Genomic DNA, 8,477 nt, shown 5'->3' with positions numbered 1-8,477 from the left:
CAGACTAAATTTGGAGCACACAATTAAAAAGACAGATCCAATTTTATTTAGCCAATGAAAATGTCTCAACAGAATTAAAAACAGGTTTTGCATATTATAAAAAAATGGTTTCAATTAATAAATAGGCTTAGAATAATAACAATGATATACAATAATGATAAAACCTCCTACCTGAATAGGGAGTTGCACAGTAGCCTGCATTTGGCCTTGACAATGTTCTTCTCATCTTCCACTACAATATTACAACGTGTATTAAATTCCCCTAGTAGGCTTTTCACTATAGGCATACTCTTTTTCCTCAAATGTTTTGTTTTACTCAACAGTGGCCTAGGCCAAGGCTGCTCTCTTGCTCTCTCTCCTCAGCAGCAGGCTCATGTGCCTGCAAGGTGTGAGAGAATGGTTTTGAAGAGTGAATTTGGGGTGTAGGCTGTGATAGACAGCCTCTCCTGGGGGTGTAGGCTGTGATAGACAGCCTCTCCTGGGGGTGTAGGCTGTGATAGACAGCCTCTCCTGGGGGTGTAGGCTGTGATAGACAGCTCTACTAGGGTGTAGGCTGTGATAGACAGCCTCTACTAGGGGTGTAGGCTGTGATAGACAGCTCTCCTGGGGGTGTAGGCTGTGATAGACAGCCTCCTACTAGGGTGTAAGGCTGTGATAGACAGCCTCTACTAGGGGTGGTAGGCTGTGATAGACAGCTCTACTAGGGGTGTAGGCTGTGATAGACAGCCTCTACTAGGGGTGTAGGCTGGTGATAGACAGCCTCTTTAGGGGTGTAGGCTGTGATAGACGCCTCTACTAGGGGTGTAGGCTGTGATAGACAGCCTCTTACTGGGGTGTAGGCTGTGATAGACGCCTCTACTAGGGTGTAGGCTGTGATAGACAGCTCTACTAGGGGTGTAGGCTGTGATAGACAGCTCTCTACTAGGGGTGTAAGGTGTGATAGACAGCCTCTACTAGGGGTGTAGGCTGTGATAGACAGCCTCTACTAGGGGTGTAGGCTGTGATAGACAGCCTCTCCTGGGCAATTTGGTCCGCTACAATTTTATTTATTGGCTTTTCATTTTTATCAGCCAAAAGCTGCAATTACCAGCTTAGTATTTTAACCTAAGTACTTTACAGCACTGCTTGTTGCAGATGAAAGTATGTGTGTAAATATGTAGTGCACATAAAAATAACTTGATGTTAAATTCCCATGTGCTGAATAAAAAATACAAGTTAAATGGGTTTCCATTACATTTTCAACTCTAGGCCTACTGATGGTTTTGTCACACAAAGAATTGCATAGGTATAGTGAATGCATAGGTATAGTGAATGTGTAGGTATAGTGAATGTATAGGTATAGTGAATGCATAGGTATAGTGAATGTGCTCACTCTGGTATTGGCACATGCGCTCTATCCAACAGCTTGCAGATACAGTGCAGGTATAGCCTACTACACGATGAGATTATTATGGACTATAACCTGATGGACTATATGGACTATAACCTGACTATAACCTGAGATTATCTATAGCCTAATAACCTGTATGCTTTCCCATGATGTAGTGACATACATTTTCGGACATGTAGGGTACTTTACTGCATAAAAAGTTTGAATGGAAACCTGGTTAATGTCAAGCCATTTTGAGGATGCTGCAATTATATTTTAGATGAATGTGCGTATGCCTACAGGAGACTATTGATGTAGCCTAATCAGATTAAAACATTGTGACTGGTTGTGTTTATGCCACATATAAAATGTAATACCTTGAAAAGTTAAATGATAAATATTTAGGCTATATTGAAGCGTTAGGTTCTAGGAGAGGAGGCAGAGCGCGTGTTAAGCTTTTCCGAATAACTGGGCCAGCAGGGAGCAGATGTGGCCACATTATTACAGGAAGACTTGGGAGAATGATGATCTGAAACAGACAGCACATTCAGTATCAGAAGTAAAAATACAGCCAGACTGGCCTGCTACTCTGCCTTCCTAGACCTTATAAACTATCCAGAGTCGACCCACAACTGATCCAAATGGAATTAAACATTCCAAACATTGCAATGGCTTTTGCGCCATTATTCAAATTACATTTGCACTGCAGCCTAGAGTAGAATTTTGTACTCACTTAAAAACAATAATGCAATTATTCATTGCATTGTGGTGTTGTAGGCTACTATAGTCTAGGTAGGATAATTGTGTTGTCCCTAAACAAGATCAATAGGGGAGCTTTTGAGCTGTGTGTTTCATGTCTTCACTGTTCTTTCATGCGCAATCATGCACCTGGCCTGTCAGCTGCATATCAGCTATTCCTATTTGTTCTTCTCGATTCATATTTAAAATTGATGCATCTTTGAATGCTTTTATGTGTGCTATGATTGCTAGCTAGCCTACTGAACAAACGATCCACCTACCACTATTGTCACTATGAATTGTGGCTAGAGGGCAGGATAGACTGTTAGACTGCAGACTATTCTGGCCTGTGGTATAGTAAAAGTTAGCACATGTAAAAGCAAAACACCTTCATATAGGGGAGGCTCATGCAAGCAGATGAGGAAATTTGGCTAGGTTTGAATAAATTATATAGTAAAGGTTGCAAAAGAGCCAATGTTAACCAGGGGGAAAAAACGCATTACCTTCCCCTGTGCCCAATAAAAAACACACAACCCTCCCCAAAGCAAAAAGAAAGAAGTTTGACAATCCTCCCCTATTTTGGACCACCCCTCCCCCAGTAAATTGTGATCTGTCCCTTACCAGCTTCTTTGTGTCAACATCAGGCTGACTGACAGAGGATGGCCACCATGTGGAGGAGCCTGTCCAGATATATCTGTATCTTCATCCTGCTGGCCCTGTCAGGCCTCTTCTTCCTGTTCAGCAACATAAACATTCTGGAGGTTAGGGTAAAGCATCTGGCCATACGAACCAATCTCACATTGTTTCTATCACCCTCTCCCCTCATCAGGGAAGCTACACTGGGGCATCACTAGCTGCCTCTTATCAACGTGGGTGTATTTACATACACTAGTGTTTGCTTTTAATTAATATTGGGTGGCACAAAACAGTCCACAGGAAGCCATAAATTAAATAACAATTCCATTTCAAATTACTGTGCTGGGTGGCAGCAATCTTGGTCATTATGAAGGTTGGAATTTGAGCACAAATATCCAAAGGATCGTATTATAAACAGACTTTCCAAAATGTGGGTCTGTTGTAGACCACTTCCTCTCTGTCCACTATATGGCACATGTGAAGGACTTTTGTTTTGACATGAGGTAAGCAGAGGGAGTCGGTCACATCAGACCCACGTTTGGAAAGTCTGTTCAATAATATCGATCCTTCATATATTTTGTCTCAAAGTCCGACTTCATAATGATCAAAAGTCTTGCCATTGGCACAGTAAGTGGAATGGAATTGTATTTAACTTTTGGCTTCTGTGGACTGTTTTTTGCTAGTGTATGAAAATACACCCACGTTGAATAAGAGCAGCTAGGGCGTCACGAAAACAGTAGGTTTTTAGATGCTACACTTGATGCATAGATTTGCCAGCATCAGCGAAATGCAAGCCACTTTATCAGTGTTCTTTGGGTGTGAGTCAAATTCTTGAAAATAGTACAAGCTCGTAATTTTACACTGAACAGCGCAAGCCTCTCACAGAGCTGTGCTGCTTATGTCCAGGTTGCATTGAAATTAATGGAAGCGTCAACGCTCTGCAAAAAGTTAGTGTCCAGTGTAGCATGCCTGTTAGTAACCCGTCCTCTTTACTCAGCAGAAGCTCAACTGCCAAGCAGTGTCAAATGTTCTACCCAGCACCAAAGCAACATCCACTCAGCTTTCCTCCCAGAGGGACCTTTCTCCTCTGGACCGCAAACGAGCCACTGTAGCCAGGAGCCCTCACCGGAGGAGGCTCTGGAGGAGCGTGACCTCCTGGAGTCCATCGCCTGGCCACAGCCTAGCACCATTCTGTGAATGTGTCCTTGAACCAGACCAGTGGACCCTGCACACAGCCTTTTTGTGATCCTGCCAGCAGGGGGCAGGAGAGAGTGGCACGTGGGGGACCAGTTGGAGGCTCTGGTCCATATGTATGATTCCGAGGGGCGTTCCAAAAGCTATGGTGGAGACATCTTGCTGGCCTGGCTGCATTCCAAGTTGGGGCAGGCGTTGCAGGACAGGTGCTGGGACCACAGGAATGGGACAAACTCTGCCATTTTCCATTACTATGGCAGGGGTCTGCACAGGTGGAGGTTGACACTGGTCCATCCTAGTGAGGCAGTTCATGTTCTTAGGACGGTTCCGAGAGGAACCGCCCGATCGGATTTTCTTTAAGAGTTTGTTCCGCTCTGGAAAATGTCGCCAGACAACTGTATGTAACCTGTGTCTGCCGACAAACCAGAAGCGCTGTGGCAATTACACAGACCCCCACACTGCTGCAGCCCATAAACTGCTGAGCTGCTGACACCATGGATCAACCACGCCAGGGACCTATGTGAACCATCTGCTCGTGAACAAGGAGACATTGCTCTTTCAGAGGTTAGTGAGTTTTCCAGTATGTACGTGAATGAGTTTAAAAGGTGTGTGAAATGTGTATTCTCAGACTTTGTTTCCAATGTATCAAATTGCTTTGCTGCAATGTGTTTATTTAACATTGAAATATGATTATTTTCCACTTTTTCTCCACGGTGTAAACAATCAAAGTTCACATTCATCCTTCAGGGTCTGACAGTGTCTTGTGCTGCCTGAGAAAAAAAGGTAGGCGAGCAAGGAGATACCACAGCACAACTGTGTGTTATCTTTTTAACACTAGCTAGCCAGCCTACTAACTGATCTGCTCTGCTTTGTGGCTGTTTACTTCACACCGCTTGGAGAGTTTGGTGTGGCAGGACAGTATTCCCAGCCAACTACTACTCATTACGTAGTGTAAGATGGGAAAGTCCTAGCACTCTATTGCCTGTTTAAAGTGATGATGATAGCTGTACAAGAATGCTTGCTTTTCCTCTTTCAGACAAAGCCAAGACGTGGAAGAAGCAGCAATGAAGGACAGAGATCTACCAGGCTCACTCCTCCGGGGTATTACTTCCAAGAGTCATGCGAGTGCTGGGGTGGTGGTATGCATGCGCCAGTTAAAAACATCTCACGAGTCACCCTCCGGATCCGGGATGCCTCCTCATCAAAAAAGCTGATAGCATCAGCCTAGCCTAACGGAGCACGGGAATATCAATATAATTAATTTCATGACAATCACAAAGTCAATACAGCAAATGAAAGATAAACATCTTGTGAATTTTTTTAATGTTTTTAACAGCGCAAAACCACAATAGTTATTTATATTAGTCTCACCCATGAGCCAACACACAACGCCAATGGGTTTTCACTATGTTCACCGCATAGGTAGCTTTCACAAACCCACAAATAGAGATAACATTAATATACTTAGCCTGAAGCAACTTCATCAGATGACAGGTCTTATAACATCATGTTATAAACAATACATTTATGTTTTGTTCAAAAATGTGCATAATTTGAGTGTATAAATCGTAAGTTTTAACATTGCAGCCACCATCACAAATAGCACCAAAACAGCCAGAATAATTACAGAGAGCACGTGAAATACAACAATACTCATCATAAAACATTTTATGAAAAATACATGGGTGTACAGCAAATGAAAGATAAAGATCTTGTGAATCCAGCCAATATTTCCGATTTTTTAAGTGTTTTTACAGCGAAAACACAATATATATTCTCTAATTGCTCACCACACATAGGCCAAACACACAACGGCCATTTATTCACCGCCAGGTAGCTTTACAACAACCCAGAAATAGAGATAAATTAATCACTAACCTTGGACAACTTCATCAGATGACAGTCTTATATACATCATGTTATACATACATTTATGTTTTGTTTCGAAAATGTGCATATTTTAGAGCTACAAATCTGGGTTTTACCAACGCAGCCATCGTCAACAAATAGCACCAAAATGTCCGGAGATATTTTGGACAGTCCACCTAATCTAACCAAAGGAACTCATCATAAACTTTACTAAAAAATACATGTTGTACAGCAAATGAAGATACACTGGTTCTTAATGCAACCGCTGTGTTAGATTTTTAAAAATAACTTTAGTACAACATACAGCATGCAATATTGTGAGACAGCGCCCTACAATTCTCCGCCTTGTTGGAGCCCACATAAAATACATAAATACGAAAAACATCATAAATATTCTCTTACTTTGATGTTCTTCCATCAGAATGTTGTGCAAGGAGTCCTAGTTCCAGAATAAATCGTTGTTTGGTTTTAGAATGTCCATTTCTTCTGTCGAATTAGCACTTTGGCTTAGCCATGTGGAGCTCACGTGTCCAAGAAATGTTTGCGCCTGGAACAAAAAATTCCAAAAGTCCAATAAACGTGAATAAACTGGTCAAACTCGGTTGAAAAATCCTACTTTATGATGTTTTTCTCATATGTATCCAATAAATCAGAGCCGGAGCATTTCGTCGTGTAAACCGAACGCATTTTCAGAAGACAATGTTAGGTTCCCTTGGTGCACAGCTGACTACTGAACAAAAGAGCGGACCTGTCACTCCAAAAGCTCTCATCGGCCTCACATCAAGCCAGACACCCCATTCAACCTTCTACTGCCTGTTGACATCTAGTGTAAGGCGTATGAAGTGCATACAGATCCATAAATATAAGCCAGTTGAATAGGCAGGCCCTGACACAGAGCCCCTTTTTCAGAATTTTCACTTCCTGTCTGGAAGTTTGCTGCCAATGAGTTCTGTTTTACTCACAGATATAATTCAAACAGTTTTAGAAACTTCAGATATAATAATATGCATATTGTATGATCTAGAACAGAGTACGAGGCCGTTTAATTTGGGCACGATTTTTTCCCAAAGTGAAAACAGCGCCCCCGTATTAGAAGAAGTTACACGACCTCGTCTGCCACTCAGTGTCTGAAGGGCAAGGTTGGTGACATGTACGGAGACTCTACTGTGCAGACAGTGGTTTGAAGTACCTCAACACCTGTACCAGGTGAGTCCTGCGGCATCTTTCACTCTCTACTGTGCTTTCTAACGCTCTCTTCTGTCTGTCCAACCCCAACTCTCCCTTCCTCTTTGTGACCTGAAGGAGTTCAACCTTTACAGTCCTAAGAATGTGGGGCCATTCATGGCAGTGGACAGCACCACACAACATCCTGCTGAAATACCGTTGGTCACGGTCCTCCAATCCGCTTCAACACTGTCATCGCCAGTGAGATGCGTTATGCAGCTAAATGAGCTGGATGGCCTGACTGGCAGGTTAAACACTTTGGGTGATTATCAGTGTATGGTCCCATTTCAGCACCTTCCCTGTGCAGGTCTACATTCGCCGACTACACCACATTCGGCGGGGTGGTGCGGCTTCTGGACCGGGCTTCGGGGAGCCTGGTGGTGTTGCGCTCGGCTAACCTCCAGGCCCTGGACCCGAAAGTGAGCCTGTACAACAGTGACTGGTTCTCAGTGCAGCTGGACAGGGTGCTCAGGGCTATGTTCAAGGGTCTGGATGTTTTGCTGATAGATGCCTGGGAGATGACCCTTTCCCACCACCTCCCCATGACCTCCATCCGCCCCTATCATCATCAAAAGAACATGATAAACATTATCCTCTCTCATGTCTGCCCAGAGTAGAGCTAGCAGATTAAGATTGCACACCTACAGTGTGCAATATTCAACAAATCCTAGAAATACCAAATTCTGCATACCATACATGTACATTGTGTTTTTACTGTTGCCCCATCACACTGAATGATGATTGTTACTCCAAAATGTGGAAATGTAAAAAAAATGCCTGTACATTTTGTCTGTGAACATTTGTGTCCAGATTTCTCTATTGTGGCTTTACACTGAGTGTACAAAACATTAAGGACAACTGCTTTTCCAATGACATAGACTGACCAAGTGAATCCAGGTTAAAGCTATGATTCCCTTATTGATGGCACTTGTTAAATCCACTTCAATCAATATAGATGAAGGGAGGAGACAGGTTAAATAAGGATGTTTTAAGCCGTGAGACAATTGAGACATGGATTGTTGTATGTGTGCCATTCAGAGGTGAATGGGAAGAGCACAAGATTTACTGTAAGTGCCTTGAATGAGGTACGGCAGTAGATGCCAGGTGCACCCTTTTGTGGTGTATCAAGAATGGTCTACCACCCAAAGGACATCCAGCTAACTTGACACAACTGTGGGAATCATTGGAGTCAACATGGGCCAGCATCCTTTTTTTAAATGCTTTCGACACCTTGTAGAGTCCATGCCCCGACAAATTTGGGTGTTCTGAGGGCAACAGGAGCAGGTGCAACTCATATTTAGAAGTTGTCCTTAATGTTTTGTACACTCAGTGTATATCGAACGTAAGGGATTTGCTTATTTTAAAAATGATAAAAGTACAGACTGAGCTCAAAATAGTATATCATACACTGTAGTTTGAGGATAAATGGGAAACTTGTTGTCCACTT

At 42.9% G+C, this 8,477-nt stretch overlaps 1 pseudogene; it reads left to right on the top strand.

The window, feature by feature from the left end:
• The first annotated feature begins 2,755 nt into the window (after nucleotides 1–2,755).
• Nucleotides 2,756–8,477, top strand: part of LOC111958595 (NXPE family member 3-like) — a 9,540-nt pseudogene continuing 3,818 nt past the window's right edge.

This window comes from Salvelinus sp. IW2-2015, linkage group LG35 (genome assembly GCF_002910315.2).
Source record: "Salvelinus sp. IW2-2015 linkage group LG35, ASM291031v2, whole genome shotgun sequence".
Classification (NCBI taxonomy): Eukaryota; Metazoa; Chordata; class Actinopteri; order Salmoniformes; family Salmonidae; genus Salvelinus; species Salvelinus sp. IW2-2015.
This window is presented reverse-complemented; position numbering and strand designations above follow the sequence as displayed.